Raw genomic sequence first — 19984 nt, forward strand, 5'->3', positions numbered from 1 at the left:
ATGCCTCTTTGGGCAATACATGGTAGCACATCCCTACTTGACAAAGTCTTGTTGTGATGCACACTATTACTGTCTTCTCAAGACTGCAGTGAATTGGGGGAGGGTGTAGCCTGAGGGATGACAACTAATTTCTTACTTCCTTTACCCTTCAGTTGTGTGATTTAATAAAGAAATAATCATTGAGAGACCAGGAACTTAGAAATGAAGTCTAACTGAAAGTCTGAGAGAATAGGCAAAAAAGAAAAATAGTCATTGTATTAGCTCCATGGGGTATGAGATGACAGTTTCAGAAAGAAAGAAAAAGAAAGAAAGAAAGAAAGAAAGAAAGAAAGAAAGAAAGAAAGAAAGAGAAAAAAAAGAAAAAAGAAAAGAAAAGAAAAGAAAAGAAAAGAAAAGAAAAAAAGAAAGAAACCTTCCCATCTCTTAGAGAATGATCTTTTGAGAAAAAATAAAAGAAAAGAAACAACAGTCGGGAAAATTTAAACAGCTTAAGTAATGTCATCCAAGAAATACTTATTGACCATTTATGTTCCGTGCACAATGCTGGATACTAGGTATTGTACAAGAGATGGCAAAGCTCCTGTTTTTAGAAGTAATAGTAGGACCTTAATTGAAGAATCACATTATTAATTCAACCCACATCAAGTGCTCTATGAAAGGAACATGGTTCTACGAGGGGTCATAACAAATAATTCTGACATAGCCTGGAAGGTCAAAGAAGTTTTCTTGTACAAATGGATATTTGATCTGAGATAAAGGATAAATGAGAATTAACTAAGCTAAATGGATGAGGCAGAGGAAGCGACGTCTAAACAGCTAATAGGAGAGAACGTGTGAGATGGGTCTGTGAGCCAGAGACCATGTGAAGAATTTAGGTCTTTGTAGTAGATTGATTGCATTAATGACCTCACTCTATCACACTTTCCTAAATCCATGCCTTTCTTTTACTGCCTTCCTACGATGACTCGGAGCTTGCCATGTGACTTACTTTGCCCAACAGGATAGTGGTAAACTGGATTTAAACAGGCTTCAAAAAGCACTTGCATGTTGCTACTTCCTTTTGCTCCACCATGAGAACATGCTTCGGCTAGCCTGTTGAATGAAGAAATATGAAGCAGAGTTGAGTTGCCAATTGTCTTTGCTAAGGCCCACCCAGACAACCTGACCTCTAGCCAAATACCAGAGAAAGTCTAGCAAAGTTCAGCAACTCAGCTTCGCTTATTGGTAACTAGTGATTGAATTCTGCTAAGCCCCCAAAATCATCCAATCCATCCACAGATTTGTGAACTAAATAATTATTTAATGTCTTAAGCCACTAGGATTTGTGGTTGTTAGGCAGCATCAGTATAGCTCTAGATGGCCGACACAGTGGTAAATGCAAAAAATGAGTATGCAGTGGTATATGGTGTGCATAAGAGTGGAATGATTTTCAGGCTGTTGTAGGTGATAATAGCAACTTGGACTAAGTAACAATGAGGATGAAAACAAGACCACAGTATCAAGGCAATTTGGATTTAATTCTCTAGAAAATGATAAAATACTAAAAGCTTTTAAGCAGACAGACAGTAACATGAACAAAGCTCTACATAATTTAGGAAAATTAAATTGACTATGTTTTCATAAATGGATTACAATAGAAAGACAGAATACAAGAACAAAACATTTAAAGAAAAAAAAGTTAAATGCCAGAAGAGTATCTCTTCACAACATGAACTTCAATGAACAGCTTAATACAATGAAACCATTCATTCTGAGGCCCGTATGTAAGAATAGCTTCTCACTCTTAAAAAGCTATTCTTTCTAGATGTCAGTAGTTTTATTAAAGGCCCTTTAATAGACAGCCCAATCTCAATTAGTTGGAATCTTGAAAGTGGAATGGAATCCATGGATTTATAAAATGAAAAATTAGTTCCAAGACCCTTTTCCATTTGGTGAGCTTGTAGATAAGTCATTAATATTAAGATATAAACAATTTAAAGGATATAGAGTTTGTTTTAATGTTCAAATTCATATTTTTGGCAAGGGCTTTTTAGAGACTGTGAACTTAATATGTTAACAAGTTATTCCTTTCTGACTTACTAAGATTTTCCCAACCCCATCTTCACAACCATAATAGAAATCATATCCCTTAATCTAAAGAGACACTTTATATTCTCTCAGTGAATGTTTAACCACTCCATAATGTTCATGGGTATAATATGGAACAGAAATTGCTTAGAAGACTAAGCAATGGGTTTTAATCTTTTCTCTGTTTGAAGCCAATCCCTCCAATTGTGCATAAATCCCATTCCCTTTTGCCTATTTAAAGACATCAGTCCAGAAATTCCTTGAACAGCATAACTTCAACCATTCTTCCCTTTTCCTCCTACGTTTACATTTGTCTCTTTCTCCTATGTAATTGAAATCAGTGTTCACACATACAGTTATATCTAAATTCTTAAAGAAAATCTCTTGTTCCATCTTCTTGTCACTTTATCTAATGTTAGGTTGTACTTATTAAACAACTCTAAGGAAGTAATCTGTTGTTTTAGTTTCTAATTCTCTCTTCCCCTTCTCTCTCACTCAAGTTGGGTTTTTGCCTCCATCATCCCATTGAAACTATTCTCATTATATTTAGTACTGATTTCCATATTGGCAAACCAATGGCCACTATCAACAGCACACCCACTTCCTTGAGAGATTTTCCCTGTTTGTACTTCATACCACTCACTCCCTTGCTTTTTATTCTTCTTTACTGGTTTCTCTTTCTCAGTTTTGCTTGTTGGGTTCTTTTTTTTCTCTCTCCAACCTCTTAATGTTGGAAGACCCCATGGTCTTGCCCTTGGTCTTCTCTTCATTGCCTCCATTCATGTCTTTGGTGAGTTCATTCCAATCACTTGGATTTAAATATAACTCCTATGGCATCTGCTCACAAATTTTTATCTCTAGCCCTGCTCTCTATCCCAAATATTAAAATTTTATCTTTGTCTATTTAATTATCCACTTAAATGTCTAATGAACATCTCGAAATACACATGCCCTAAAATAAACACCAAGATACTCCACCTGCAACCAACTATATATAGGGATATGTGTAGTTGGTTCATATATATCCTAAACTTTTCTCTTTTCTTTTTCATGCCTGCATCTATCCTATCAGTAAATTCTGATATATATCCAGAATCTCATCACTTCTTTTTATCCCCACTGCTACCATCCTGGTGTGAGCTACTATCATCTGTCACTTGAATTACTGTGATGTCTTCCTGATTGGTTTCCACTATTGTCTTCTGACAGTCTATTCTTAACACAATATCCTGAGAAATGCTTTTAACTATTTGAAGCAAATCATATAATTCCTCTATTCAAAAAAGTTTAATGGCTTCATTTTAATCAGTCTGAAAGCCAAAATTCTTTAAAAATACTGATTGGCCCCTACCCCTGTACCTGAATCTAGTTATCTTTTAATCCTCTCCCAATGTTTTCCCTTCAGTACAGCTATGAGATCTCCTTACTTTTCCTTACTCATGATGAACCTACTCTCACCTTAAGGAGTTCATTCTAGCTGTGTTCTTCCATTAGAATACTTTCCCTCCATATTTATACGTCACTAATTCTCTTTCTTTTAATTTCATCTTCTCATTGATGCTACCCTAACCTCAATATTTAATATAACAGTCTAGCTTCTCTCCTTAAACCTGGGCATTCTTGATTCCCCTTGCCCTACTCTACTGTTTTCTTTCTCTCTTCTTTTTCCATAGCACTTATAACCTATGAACAAACTAAGTATTTTTCTTATTGCTTATATGTTTATTGTTTATTTTCTGTCTCCTTCCTCTTCAACATAAGAAATCTGAGGCCAGGGCACCTGGGTAGCCCAGTGGATGAGTGTCTGCCTTTGGCTCAGGCTGTGATCCTGGGGTCCTGGGATCGAGTCCTGCATTGGGCTTCCCACAGAGATCCTGATTCTCCCTCTGCCTTTGTCTCTGCCTCTCACTCTGTGTCTCTCATGAATAATTTTTTTTTTTTAAATCTTAAAAAAAAAAAGAAATCTGAGGTCAGAAATCCTTGTTCCATTCAGTGAAATATTGCCAATAGCAAGCAGGGTAATAACACATAGAAAACACTAAATTATATGTTGAATGAATGAATGAGCAAAGTGATTTTTTGATGTATTTCAAAAGACATCATTCCCAACTAAGCTTTATGCGTGTGTTATGAAATATTTCTGTGGTTAAAATTAATACTTTTTCTATTGGCTTATATATCAGAAAACTTCTTTAATGTGAATTAAGGCATCCTTGCCTCACTTTTCTCCTTTTTATAATTTAATTGCCTACCATTACTGCCACTTTGTATGCAATGTGGAGGCCCTGCCCTCACTGAATATAAAACGTAGGATAACTGACAGTACTGAGTGACTTGTGGATGTGGGGAGTGTGCAATGACAAATAGAAGTCAAAACCCTCTGAGATAGATAGGACAGAAATCTAGCTGAGTGATTTACCCAGAGTTATATAGTGAATCACTAACAGAAATCCAAGAATGGGATTTGTATTTCCCGGTGAAGGTTATTTGCACTGGTTGAACTTACCACTTAAAGTCGCATTCAAAGTTCAAAGAAGTTAGTGGCTTGCTTCCACCAGGATCAGACACCTGAGGCTATAAGCTCCAGGTGATGTGTCCTGTTCATCACAGGTCCATGTTAATTAGCCTCTATGGTTCGAACTTCATCATCCCACTTGCTCTCTCTAATTATATTTAGATTGAGAGCCCAAGGTGTTTAAATCCATGCATTTCCAGGCATGCTTTATAGCAATGCACTTGGTATTTATGTGTGTGCATACACACACACACACACACACACACACACACAAAATCCATGATATGGTAAAAATTCAAAGAAATCAGAGATGGTGAAGAATAGTCTATGGAAAAAATGAACAGTATCATGCTGACTTTAGCAAAAGGCACACTTCAACTTTGCTGTTCTACCTTTCTTCTTGTATCTATCATGTATGAGTGCAAGTCCTTATATTTTATTTACATTTTCTCTGAATTTTGCTCAAGAGTTATTCTATGCTTAGACAGTGAATCCTCACAGAGACTAACCCACTAGATCACAGAATATTTCAGCTTCCCATAATCTGACTCCTGATTCTTATCCAGACATAACATTGATGGTTATAAATGCAAAATTAAGGATGGAAAGAAAACCATAGAATAAATGCAAATAAGTGAATGAATAAGCATGTATGATTAAATACTGGGCAATTCTCTTTATTAAACAATACCAAATAAATGGTGGCTAATATAATAAAACCAAATGGTGGGAAGGAATTTCTCTTTCTTACAGTAGTTTATTTTCAATATTTTAGTATTCAGCATGTTAATAACTTTTACATGTTCACATGTAATCTACTGCCCAGTTGATACTTATTTTATGTTGAATATTGGATTCTGTTGAGGTTTAGCAAACTATTTACTTCGAGGATGACATTTGTAGAAACAGTATTTGAAACTTCTTCAATACAGTGATTCTAAATTTTCCACCATATATATCCAAAGGTTGTGCTTCCTTTTGTTCACAACTTCTCAAGGACCATATCATTTCTTTTCTTTATCCATTTTTCAGTAAATTATCCTCTGTAATACATATTATTTATCTCTTCCCAGTTTCCCTCACAATTTTATCTTCTGGTCCTGAATCTTCATGCATTATTTGTGCTAGAAAAATAAAGAGATGGGTAGCCCTTCATTTATTCAAAATTTTAATTAATTTATTTAAATTATACATTTGTTTAAAGCCTGTCTCAAATGTTCACCCATGTCATTATTTTTATAATGACAATATAATTCCTACTAGGGAAAGAAAGAGCACGTTAAGTGATTTTATAGAGTGATAGCATTCTTTATGCAAATAAATATAAAACATTTTAATAGTGATAATAATGGTTATATTAGATTTTCAAATTCATTTTGATAATATTGAATCAGTCACAAATCAGCTATGATGAGTTCTATAGCATAGGAATATTAAAAAGAGGGCTGAAAGTTCATATTTTTTTATGAAGCTTGCATCACAAGAATAGTGAGAGGCTGCCTCTCTCCTCCTGAAATGCGGCTTGATGCTGGCAAGCTTGTGCTGTTTGATTTGAGGGACCTTAGATAGAAACTAATCTCTTACTTTTTCATTAACTTATCCTGTAATTGGAGTGGGGTCTTACTGTCATTTCCCTTTTTTCTGCCTTTATCTTTTAGGTGGTTATAGCAGTACTTTTAAATAACTGGTCAGATACTAAATAAATAATAACAGCCTTTTTAAAGTACAATGCTATAAAAATAGAATTCTTAAAAATCTCTCTCCCTCCCCTCCCCCCAAGATAGGAAGCTTACTTAACTTCTGTCCTATTTGGAAAGAATTCTGCAAAAGAACTCTGTAATCCATTCTACAATCCACTTACCCAAATGCTATCTGCAACATTGACACAATTCCAGGTGTGGTTTTGTTTTTCCTTTTTTAGTCTATAAGAAAAGAAGTGGTTTTTTAAAATATATTTTAAGCATAGGTTTCTAGACACAGATAACAGATATCTGGTGTCTTGAAAAATTGCTTAGTCAGGTCTACAATGAATACTTTTAAACCAAGGGACAGATTTCAGTTAAGGAAGAATGAAGATAAAAGCATGGAAATCTGGCAAAATGCGTTCTGGAGTGGATTAGAGAACGTGCTTGTTAATCCAGTGTAAAATGTCAATATAAGGGCAAAACTGAGGAAGCCAGAGAGTGACGGTGGAGCAAGGCTTAGGACACATAATGGGGCCAAATCTAGATAAAATTTAAGGTCAAAGAGAGAGCTAGAAGAGACCCTGACTCCGAGTCAAGCACACATCCAGATAGACTGAGGGAAAATTTAGGGGCTGTATGTTAAATTGCTTTTCTCTGAAAGAGGAAGAAGTGAAAAAGTCTGCTATGAATGAAAGAATAAAGATTCTAGAGAGAATGCTATCTGGATGCTACAACAAAAGAATAAAATTATCTACAGGCTAATAAGATGGTTTTTCTAATATGTCTAGCATGTCTTATTTCTTAGACTCTGTGTTTCCTATTATTATCAACATTTAGCTATTCAATTAATATTTAAATATTTTGTTGATATTGCCCTTCAATATGTAGACATTCTGGGAAAACAGGCATGTGAAATAACTAGGATGATCTGAGTTACAGTGCCCTCCCCCCTATGCAGGCCACACATATCAGGAATATGGTGCCTAGTTGCAGATGTCTCATTGGAGGGCAATTGACAAATGAAAAGCATCCACAGAGTTAGCAGCATGTTGAGGGCTCTGGCCAAGCCATCTGAGAAACAATTTAGAAAAATAAAACTCTTCTTGCTAGAGAATCAAAGAATTGGAAGGACTCCTAAAGGTCATCAGTCCAACTGCTTGCTATGAGAGCTCTCAGATTCTCCTGCAGATGCAACACAGAAGTTTTTACTGTCGTTGCTGAGATTAACCCTTCCATTTAAATTCTTTTTCCTTTTTCCAGGAAGAAAGGGTCTGTAATAGAGACAGCTAGATAGGGGAATATAATTCCCTCTTTCTTTCTCTAAAACTGTAATGTTGAGATTTCATTATACAACAATTATCTTTCTGTTCTTTGAAACACAAGAGTGTCTTTTGCCTAGTTTTCAAGATCCTGAAGCTTTGCCCTACACTATATATATAAATATATCTCCTAATTTTACTTCTCTCCACAGTAGTCAGGCTAATCTCCTCATTCCATTCTTTATGTCTCATAGGCAAGTTGTTCTAATTCTATCTTAGTGGCTATTTTGGGTTTCTATTGCTGTGTAATAAACCACTGCAGATATTAGTGGCTTAAAACAATATCTTTATTTCTTATTCTCAAGATTTGGTAGATCAAGAATTCAAGGATTCAGGTGCAATGTTTTGGCTTCAATTGGCTTCACTAAAAGTCATTCATTTTGTAGTCATCTTTCAGTATGAGAAATAAAGAGTACATCTTTTAGTATGGCTTTACTGCATTATCTTGTATGAAGGTATAAACTTATTTAGCCAGTTTCTTATTGATGAGTATTTAGATTATTTCTCATGTTTTCACTGTTGCTGACACTGCTGTAATTAATGCCCTTTGATGACTCATTTGGTTTTCTGTTGGGTAAAGTTGTAGAAGGGAACAGCTGAAGAAAAATATAAGTTCATATAATTTTAGTATAAATGGATAAACCAACCAATAAAAGGTAATTCAGCCTGGACCAGCATAGGAGGAGACCATAATTGCTTTCCTTCTTCATGCACAAATATGAACTGCTTTCAGTTCTCTTGCTCTAGAGTATTTTTTAATACCAGTGACACATATTATTGTCGAGATTTCTGGGTATTCATGTAAATGTGTTCTTCTAAATGACACTTAAAATGTTTATAGTTGTGCCATATAGTACCACATAGCTTTTCACCAAGTTAAATTTATAGATTGATTTATGGCAAATAAAAATTTTTATAATATTGAATCTCCTCACCAAAAAAACATATAATGATTGTGTTATTTTACATTTATATAAATGTTTCTTTATAGTTCCAAGTTTTCTGGAGTTATTTGATATAGTTATTTTCTTTTATGCTGCAATAACATTTTTTCTTATTATATTTTCCTATTATCATTAGTCTGTTTCTATTAGTAGTATATAAGAAAACTATCACTTTTTTAATTTATCAAAATTGTGTACAATATCAGATTTTTATATTAACCAAATATTGGACTACTTCAATGACTTAACTTTTCATTCAGCTTGTCATTTGACTAATAAAATTTTTTAGGCAAGCATTTATATTATGCTTAAATAATGATCTTTTGAAATCTGCTTTTAAATCAATAATGCTATTTACTTTTTACTATTTCAATGTTTTATCACATTGGTTAGATGTGATAAAATCCAGTTGCATAATGTTAAATAGCTTTTAACTCATTTGATACTTATGAAAATGTATTTCTTAAAAGAAGTTAAATTTTGTTGGTGTCAGTGACTTTATGACATGATGTCAGGCACTGTATTGATTACCATTGTGTGGAATGAAAACTGAGACTAGCTGGCCATATTTCTTCTAATGTGCAACGCATGCAGTGGTATTTTAGGAAATCATAAGACTGAGAAAAAAGAGCACTGACTTCTTTGAAACAATAAATGGTTCAATTTGAGATTTGAGGATTGTAATTAGTTTTTATTTTTATTTTGATTATTTTGTGTTTGTTTCTCTTGGATAAAAAGTAGTGTTCTAAAGAAAAATAGAGGAAAGTTAGAATAGTGGGCAAGAACTGAGACTGATGAAGAAGCCATAGATAGAACTTGAGTGATAATCATGGGTTATGAGTTGATAATCAAATAAGAAAAGATGGAGAAAAGATGTGTGTAACTTAAAATAATGTCTCTCTTGTTATACTATTTAATTCTAGCAATTCACAGTATGACCAGCCCATAGAAAGTGCTTAATAAATATTGTTGAATGAATGAATGGATGGATGAGGAATCAGTGCAACTATATGGACTAGGTGCCCATCTTTAGCCCAAATGACAGGTCAATCCCCATCCAAATTATTCCCGCAGGTGCATTAAGGTCTAGTGTTAACATCCTCACTCCCAATCCTGGTGAATATGTGACTCAGCATCCTCTTCTCCAAAACTGAAAGCTCTAATTCGTATTTTAGGACTGCATCTGGTTAGAAGGGAAGATATGGGCAGGACAAGAAAAATAATTATCTAGTTTAACTGAACAGGTTCATGGTGTTCCATGCCATTTTTCTCCTACTGAGTTCTTTTAAAGAAAATGGGAAAGTAGAAAAGTATGCAAGTTGATGATAGGAGAGATATCAAACTATTTACCATTGGTTCAAAGTTGCTTGTGATCCATAAAAATACAATACTTTAAACAAACGGGGGTAAAATACATGCATCATGTAAAACCTAGTACCGTTCCTCTGAAGCAAGACTACAGAACTATTCACATGAGAAATTTGTGTAAGGAAAGTTGCTATCCATATCACACCACCGAAGGAAGCTTTTAGTCAGGACCTGAAGAAATGTGTGTCGAAGATCTCTGAATTGCAAAGTACATTTCTAAGGCTCAGTAACTTGGTAATGCCTAAATACAGACTTTCTGACCAGGAAGGTTTGGAGCCAGAAATGCACTGATGATTCCGCCAAGCTTTAGGGTACTCCTTTCAAATGCCCCAGTATTATACTTCCGCATAAGCCGAGAAGCAACATCAAAATATATTAATTATGACAAAAAGTTCTGAAAACTTAAAACAAAATCCTGTGGCAACAAAAACTGAATAAGGAGATTTCACATGCTCTGATTTACTCATAGCTGTGGGCTTCTTTAATGCTTTTCATATGGTGCATTAGTTCAAACATCCCAGATTACTGAAATGCATATTACTGATTTAAGTAAACTTCTGTATAGACTTCTTTGTTCTTTTTGCTAAATTTTGTCATATATTGGAAAGAATGTGGAGATAGAAAACTAGGTTCTACACTTAGCTCTGATTAGCTCAGTGTTTGTTGAACATGTGATTCATGGAGCCTAATTTCTCTACGACCTAAATATGAAATGAACTGGTTTATCTTTAAACCTGATCCTAAAAGGCCTTTCTCAACTAGGTAAGAAGACCAAGCAGGAGAGGGCCTTGATATGTCTGACTTTTGAAACTTGAACTTAATAGGGGGTAACTGAACTCACTGATGTGAAACCGCTATATTTTTAATCAAGCAGTCTAACCAGAAAATCCAAATTAAGGGGAATGGAGTAGGTCATAAATTGAGATAGGGAACGTGGTTACAAAAAAAATGAGACATTATTTGAAGCAGAAAAACATATATGATGTTGCTCTACTTAATAGGTCAATTCAGGGCACTCTGAGCAACTTTATTTAGGTGTGTGCTTTGAGGGTTGAGTGGGAGAGAGTTGCAGGTAAAAACACTATCATTCCTAAAAAAAAAAAAAATCTGACATACCGTTCTCCCAAAACTATTATGCCTAGCTGTCAAACCCACAATTCTCAGCAACATCTGAAAAGCCTCCAAACCACAGGTTGTATTAGCTGGGTTTGGCTGGGCCAGATAAGCTCACAACCTGCTCTATGGTGGGCTGCGGTGAGGTAATTGCAAGAGATGTGGAGGAGATCATGTATAATGACACCCACTGGCTTTATCTATATGACCAGGCACAACAAAACAACCCTAAAATGGGTTCTGTCCAGCCAATTCTGCTTCTTTGGCCATATCCATTGCCTGTTTGGATTGTGGGTACAATCTGTTTGAAACTCTGTTGGAGGATAACTTTCGAGAAAGTCTGAATCAGCTATGCCAGGATGATCTGTTGTGTGCTGTCAATGGGGTCATTACCCTCACTTCTGTGGCAGAACTGTTGACTGTGAAAACTCAGGTAGGGGGAAAGGCTCTTAGTACAATCTGGATTGGGCTACTGATGATGCCTGGAGGTTTCTGGGAGGCTGGAAGATTAATAGAAAATGCTCACTTAGAACCTAATGGAAGATTTCCCAAACACCCTGGGGAAGTCTATACTTCACTTTCACACTTGCCCACTTGGGATATGGGAAAGAGGAGATGGAGGAAACAAAGCCAGGAGTAGAAGGGCAAGGGTTCAATATATGTAAATGTTTCTACATAAGTTGATATAAAACACATGACTCTGAATGACTTCCAAAATGCTTGAATCCTATAAGACACACAAAAAAATGAATGATCTGAACACCATCTGTTTGTCCTTTTGGTACATGTGGTAATGGTCACTTATCTGACTACCTGTGGATATGGAAATGCATTTGAAATAATGAAGGACCCTCTGCTCTATTATAATGACAACTACCAGTGACATTTGTAACCTTAGCAGCAGGTTAGAAACTATTTATGTCCACTCCCATTAAGAATTTTACCTCTTTTGACACATCCATTTGGTTCTGTTTGAAAGAGAAAATCATTAGTCTGACCTAAAACCACAAATGAAGACCAACTACTCTCAAGTAATTTGCATATGCTTAACTATTTATGAGTTCCCTGCTGAGCATCAAAAGTGGTTATCAATCTACCTACACCCCAAACTTCTATAGAACATTCAGTTTCTGTTAAAAGCATGTTCAATTCCCTATGAAATGAAACTTGAGGTCAGAAGCATAACAGACAGTACTTTCGTTTCCTTGGGGAGCATTTTGGCATTTTCTGCAATGAATAAAGTTTATCCATTCACCGAGCAGATATTTATTAAGTAGCTACAATATGCTGAACACATAGTTTAATTTTGGAACATGTTTAGATCGTCAATAGAGTAGTGTATTAAAATCGATCTTGTTTAACACCATCTATTTTTTGACCAGCGTTCACAACCATTCCCTCCTCTTACCATAATTCAACTTGTCATTTGTTGATAGATGGGCTAGATGACAAAATTTGGCAAGCTACAAAACATGGAATATCTCTTATTTGAAGCATGTGTAGTAGTAGAATATTGAGTCTTTAAACCTATTCAACATAACCTGAAATAACAGTACTTCAATATGTACTTATCTTTCTTACTCATTTATTTATTTCAGGTTTTCTTTTTTGAGGGGAGGGAGGTTCCATCTGATCTAAAATAAAAGCAGCAGTTAATACTGTTGTATTTAATATCATTTCAGTACCTACAGTGATGATGAGGCAGCAATCTCAAGGAAATTACTGCTGTTGCAAGTAAATAAGTTATTTATTCCTTTGTTGAAGGAGTTACACTTCCAACACGCAATGCCTTAAACTTTGTTTATTTTACAGTTTTGATGCAAATGACTTGCCATCTTAATCTGGGAGTACATCAGAAACAGAGCGTTAGAGTCTTTGTCAAAGCTACTAATGCTCAGCATATTTTCTTAAATCATATGGGTCAAATAGCAAGAAGATTGTTTAGAAAGTGCAGACTAGTATCAGAGAGATTTGGGAAAAGATAATTTTACTTCTGACCACTAATGACTTCTGAAGTCTTTAGTTCACAACAGTAAAAATGTTTTAGAAACAAAACAAAAACATGTTTACTGATACTTCTTTCAATAAGTCTTTGCCTTTTAGTATAAAAAATAGAGTGCATTTCGGGTTTTATTTCAACAGTGTATAGGGTCTATTGCATTCCAGCTGACACTGCTGAAGACAAGTTTTAAGATTTTCTCTTATGTGATAAAAATTCATATATAAATTACTTTGTATCACACTTTTGTGCTGTATAATTATCAAATAAACTATTTAGGAGTTATATGGGGGAAAGGTGGGGGGAGAAGAAAACCTAAACCACTTTCCCTGGGTTTTGTTTATTTTTGTTTTTTCTCTTTGTTCATAAAATGTTTATAAATGGGCAAGTCTAGGGGAGCTTTCTAATTTGTGGATGGTGGTTCCAAGCTGTGCCTATACAGTTTTATGACTGCTTAGTTCCAAAATGTATAAACACATTACCCTTCTACATAGCAAAATGCCCAGGAGAAGGCAATGTAAAAGAAATGAAGCAGAGGAAAATATATTGCACCATTTTCTTTCTTTCTTTTTTTTACATTTAATTTAAAATTGATATAAAGTGATTTCAGCTTTGAGGAGCTACTGAATACTTTCCACTCGCTGTTTCCTTGTTTTATCTCAGCTGCACTTGTCCAACAAGCGAATCCTACATAACTTTTGAGAAAGTCCTCACAAGCAGGTATTGAAGGAAGACATAGTATCTTCTCTGAGAGTCAGCAGTTGAAATTCCTAGTATTTATTTTGAAGCTAAATGATTTTTGGTTTGAAGGGTGTGTGTGTGTGTGTGTGTGTGTGTGTGTGTGTGTGTGCGCGCGATTCCCCATAGTCTTAACTTTGCAATGCAAACCAATTTTTCAAAAGGACCTGCAAAGTTCAGCCATCTGCCAACAAAATGCTTGCACATCAGCTTCAGAACAAAATGACTGGAGGTCAAATTGCTGTAATGTATACCAAATATACTAAAATACTATATATATCCGAGTAGTTGGTATGCAACTAAAGGAAATTTCCATGTTTAAGAAGTGTTATTGTTGTTGTTGTTGTTGTTGTTGTTGTTTGGCTGAAAAGCGTGAATTTTGGATGAAAACCCATGATTCTGTGTTGGTTAATATAAAATACGTGAGGAAGAATCCAGGAAAGCTTTTGACACATAGTAGAGTTCAGATAACATACACTGAGTTTGAAGCTGAATGTTATAAGTCCTCAACGTATTCCATGATTTTCAGAAAAATAGCAAAGTATATTCCTGCTCATACAGAAGAAAGGAGGCTACTTCTTATCCAAACCATAGAGATTAGCTTAACAAAACTTTTACTCTGGTACCAATTCTACTGGGAATGTGGTGTGCAAAGAACAACAAATAATCCAGACTTGGTTCATGAATATGAGTGAAATTTAGAGACATGTCACATGGTTATTGCCCATCTTGCCCTGTGCAGCACAAACACAATTCTTGAAAGGTAGTTGATTGCCACTTTTTCTACCTCCCATTTCCTCATCAAGGAACTGAATAATCTGCTCACAGAGTGGCTTTTGCCTTCACTCTTTGTAAAAAATTGTTCATTCCAAAATCCACATGTAGGTCTGTCAGTGGTCAATGAAAAGATTTACTTTCATGACTCATTTTTTTGAGATCCATTTGATACATTATCTTCTCTCTGAAACACACTCTAGGGACACTGGATGGCTCAGTGGTTCAGCTCAGGGCATGATCCTGGCTCCCAGGATACAGTCCCAATTTGGGCTCCCCACAGAGAGCCTGCTTCTTCCTCTGCCTATGTCTCTGCCTCTCTTGTGTGTCTCTCATGAATAAATAAATAAAATCTTTAAAAATAAAAAAAAAAAGAAACTCATTCTAACCCCTTTAACTGATTTAGCTACTTCTTCCTTTGTTTTCTCATAACAAGTTGTATAAACAACTTGTATAAACAACTCTCCTGTTATAGTTATTCTAACAATAACTATATGTTATGATTTATCTGCATATACAGTGGCTGCTCTGGCCAGATGTTAGACTTTTAAAAAGCAAGAAATACTTATTCATTTTTCAACACTAACATAGAGTACTGGCCATACTGGCCATATTGTAAAAGTACAATAAATACTTTTTTTTTTTCAATAAATACTTATTAAGTGAGGGAATAATGGAGAGATTTCTGACTAGTTTTGGAATAGTCTTGTTGTGTTGTTCTGTGATGTAGTGTGTTTTATCATTTACATTTGAAAAAGGAATCAGATGATGACACCAATGGCAATGGCATGGCTTTCTCTTACTAGCATACAGCCTCCCTGGAATACCATGTTTATCATGTTGAACCTCTGCACCATCATACATGTAACTAGTAAGGTTAAGCATCTATGAAAGGCAGTCATTAAAGACTCCTTTTCATAGATGTAGGTTATACAATCAGCACAATGCTTTTGGGGATAGTCTAGCATTTTTAACATGCTTTATTTTTGCAAATACATTCCACCAAAACTCATATATTATATAGAGGAGAGTGGTCTTTGATAGTATGAAGTACAATTACTTTACTGAATGTTCCAAAGATGGTGAATGGAAGGAATCAAGGAAGAAAGGAAGGAAGAAAAGTTTCCTAACTGTATTTCTATTTTTTACCAGAATAAGGAAAATATTTTAAATTATAAAATCAGATCAACTTGATGGTATATATGTTTAAAATGCCTGATTATCAAAAACACCAAAATGTAAATTAAAAGCAGAAAGTCAAACTATAAAATAATTATAACAATAATTCAGGTAAAAAGTTATATCCTTAAAGGAAAACAAAAGCCACTTAGAATTAAATTTAAAAATAGACAAACACCACAGACACACACACACATACACACACACACACACAACCAACAAGTCTGAATGAGAAAAAAACAGTTTAAATGAGATGATATTGTTTTATCTATAAACATGGTGATAAACGTGGTGAACATGCAAACATGGTAAAATTTTATTTTACTTTAATCTTTAAATATTTTTGGCTTGTTTGAGTTTTATTTAAGTTATAATAATCAGTGGGGACTGGCAGATGCTGAAACAAGAATTCTCATAAACTGTTAGGGAGTCTAGTTATAACAATTTTCAAAATTGGAAAAATACTTGATATTATTCTACTTAGAAGCTGAAATTCTCTATACTGTGCCACAGAAATTCTTCATCAAGTAACAACAAAAAAAAAAAGAGAGAGAGAGAGAGTAAATTCTCAGGTCAATTTTTTTTTTAAAGATTTTACTTATTTATTTGAGAGACAGAGAGAGAGAGAGAGAGAGAACTGCAGGGGGAGGGGCAGAGAGGAGAAGCAGACTCCCCACTGAGCAGGCAGCCTGACACAGGGGCTTGATACCAGGACCCCAGGATCATGACCTGAGCTGAAGGCAGACACTTAAGTGACTGAGCCTCCCAGGTGCCCCTCTCAGGTCACATTTTTGAAATAACAGTGCAATAAAAGAAACAATTTTTTGAAGTATAGAGCTCACAAGCATACACACCCTGCATACGTACACACACACTACAATAACTTTGAGAATTTTGAAAAAAGATTATTAAAAAAATTCTTCCTTAAATTATTACTAAAAGGGACTAAAAGGGACATTTAAATGACAAAGCTAGAGAGACTGTGTAGACCATAACAAAAGGTAAATACTACATTTTAAAACTTATTTGTAGATTTGATGATGAAAACTTCTATTTCAAGATGGCATATTGACCACAGATATTATTTCCTTCCCACCAACGATCCTTTTGAAATGATAGTAAAGAAATAAAATCATTTAAATCAAAGTGACCAGAAGAATCAGGGGCAGTGTTGGAGTGGGGATGACCAATAAGACTCAAGAAATTTCATCAAATTTCTGTAATGTGGAAAGCAAATACAGCAGGACTGAACAAGAAACAAGCCAGAGGAAACTTCAGTCGAGACTATAGAGTCCTAAGCCAATTTCTTTTTCATAACCAAGGCAAACAGAAATTAGAAATATTAGATGCAAAGGAAGGTGAAAGTCAGGGAGTCTCATTGACTATTAGTAATGACTGCAGCCAAGACACTTTGGACTTCTATATATCCAAAGACTAACAGCTGGAAGGTGTCACTATTGTGATAGGAATAACGGACTCTGATCAGCACACAAAAGTTGGGCTCCATCTACGCAATAGGCATAGTACTCTCTTGAAATACTGTGTGACGAACATGAGCAGCCATCCCAGCCTAAAGGGTATGACTGTCACATGTTATGAACTGAATGTTTATGCTCCCCAAAAATTCATGTAAAAAATCTAATCCCTAATATGCTGGTATTTGCAGATGGATCTTTGGGAGCTAATTGGGTCATGAAGGTGGATCTCTCATAAATGAGATTGATGTCCTTTCAGAAGGGACCTGAGAGCTAGTTTTCTTTCCACCATGTGAAAATACAAGAAGTCCACTGTCCACAGCTTGGAAGAGGGATCTCACCAGAACGCAACCATACGGACATCCTTACCCCTGACTTCTGACCTCTAGAACTGCTAGAAATAAACATGTGTTGTGTAAGGCATTCAGGTGATGGTGCTTTGTTAAAGCAGAATAAACTAAAACAGCAACCTAGGGCTCAGATCCCATAGAAATGAAGGTTTGGGTCATACCATGAGGTAAGCCACCAACACCTCGTGAGGTGATAGATGAGAGAGTGAAGATAATTTGGATGGATATTGGGAGAGGAAGAGAATGAGCTCCAGTTGTGACCCTGAGGCTGCCTGAATAGTGGAGGCTCCAGTTCAGCCTACTAACCTCTATTTTCTATTTCTCCTCAAAAATTAAGGCTCACATGAGTTATAGAAGGCACGCTCCCCATCCTAGTGATCTGTAAGACACATGGGAATAACAATGGTGATAACTAAAAGACTGTTCAGATATCCTGCTGTAGGAAGCAGACTTGATTGATCTTAGCTGCTGCCCTTGTGGTTCTCACCATTTTGTTTGCACTAAGGCCACAGTATTCATGCTTCAACCTAATGCATGAGCATAGTGGGGCTTCCAACGCAAGCCCAATCCTGTGAGATACAGGACCCCTCTAAGATGGATCTTTTTGCTCCAGAACTCCCCATTGTCAGGGTCAAATTTTCTTAGAACTGAATGGCCATCTGAGACTATTTCCCCAGCCCTCTTTCCTTCCCCTTCTCTGTCAAACAGTACAGATCTACCTCATGGTCTGAAGATATCCCTATGTCATGTGCCCCCCTCCCCCCACTTTTTTCCTCACCAGTGTTTTACCAATGAATCTCTTGCATGTCTTTTCCTGCCCTGGCATCTATTTCTCAAAGGACCCAAACTAAAAACATTCCAAATTCAACCTAAAAAGAACCATTGTAGAATAATAAGTAGATACTAATAGTAAAACATTCTATGAAAAAAATTCTCAATACTTTTTTAAATCTTAGACTATTAGTGCTGAAAAATGTGACAGAAAAGATAATAGACATAAAGAATTGATACAGAAGGACCAACATCAAAGAATCTAGAAAGTGAACAGAACAGAGAAAGAAGAGGAAGAGTATTTCTGAACACTGATAAGAAACCCAAAATTTACATTGAAAAATGTCCTAAAATAATGAAAAATGATCCACTTACAATTGGGTGTTTTGAATTTTCAGAACACTAAATATAAAGGCAAGAGTCTAAAGCTTTCATATGACAGAACATGTCAATAATGTGATTATGAATCAAAATGCCATGGCCTTCTCAACAGCAGTAGTAGATCCTAAAAGATTATGAAGGCCTGAATTCTAAATTCTGACAATGTTCAGCCTGAAATTCTAAGCCTAAGCAACCTAGTAATCAAGTGTGAATATACTAAGAGCCTGCATTTACTAAGTGGCAGGAACTATGTGAATGATTTATTTAATCTTTAACAATCTTACGAATAGATGCTCTTAATATACCCACTTTGCAGATGAAGAAACTAAGGAAACAAAGGTTTATGAACTTGCTCAAAGGCACAGAACTAATAAGTAGTAGAGTCACAATTCAAGACAAATAAAGTGTAAGTTGAAGTCAGTACTTTGAACTGTATTACATCTTAGTACAAGCAATGTAGTTTATAGACATTTTCAAATCTGCACAATCAGAAAATTTATGATCTATGAGCATTTATTTGCTTACAGAGTTTTTTAAAGATATTCAAGAAAGAAATGAAAAGAAACATAAAACACAACTATGGTAGAACAACTACACGTCTTTCCCCTGATCTCCAAAGATGCCCATGCCTCATTCCCAGGAGCCTCAAATATGTTACTTTATATGGCCTGGCAAAAGGGATTTTGCTTACAAGATTAGGTCAAGGATCTTGAAATAGATTATACAGGTAGGCCCAATGTAATTACAAGCTTGTGGGAGAGACACAGGAAAAAGGAAAGATTTCAAAGAGTTATGCTGCTGATTTTGAAGATAGAGAAAAGGACCTTGAGCCATGGAATGCAAATGGCCACTAAGAATTGGAAAGGGCAAGGGGAGACTCTCCCTTAGAATTTCCAGAAAGAATGCAGTCCTGCTGACCTATTTTGGAATTCTAAACTCCAGGACTATAAGATAATAAATAGTGTTATTTCAAGCTTCTAATTTGTGGTAATTAATTATAGCACTAATAGAGAACAAGTGATAACAAGATGGAGAGTGACAGAGATATGGGGTTGAAGGGGGAAGACAACTCATCTAGGAGAGTAAAGGAAGCTCAAAGTGACAGCTTAGCATAAAGCCTAGAAGCAACCATCCTGAGTTGGAAAAGTTGGACACATGGATCTATAAGGTAGTGATTTGAGGGAAAAAAGGTATTATGGTCCTATTGGAAAAAAATAGCTGAGAATATAAGAAAGACATAGCATGATTAAATAAAAAGTGATTAGAAATTCCTGGAAAAAAATACGAAGCAAAGGAAATGCAAACA

General features: G+C 35.4%; 1 long non-coding RNA gene across 1 annotated transcript; it reads right to left on the reverse strand.

The window, feature by feature from the left end:
- Positions 1 to 5367: 5367 nt before the first annotated feature.
- Positions 5368 to 18782, reverse strand: LOC118355091 (uncharacterized). The gene is made up of 3 exons (XR_004816813.2): positions 18673 to 18782; positions 6444 to 6504; positions 5368 to 5706 (listed from the first exon to the last, which is right to left on the reverse strand). It is a non-coding gene; the product is annotated as an uncharacterized LOC118355091 (long non-coding RNA).
- Between the last annotated feature and the right edge of the window lie 1202 nt (positions 18783 to 19984).

This window comes from Canis lupus, chromosome 6 (assembly GCF_003254725.2).
Source record: "Canis lupus dingo isolate Sandy chromosome 6, ASM325472v2, whole genome shotgun sequence".
Taxonomy (NCBI): Eukaryota; Metazoa; Chordata; class Mammalia; order Carnivora; family Canidae; genus Canis; species Canis lupus.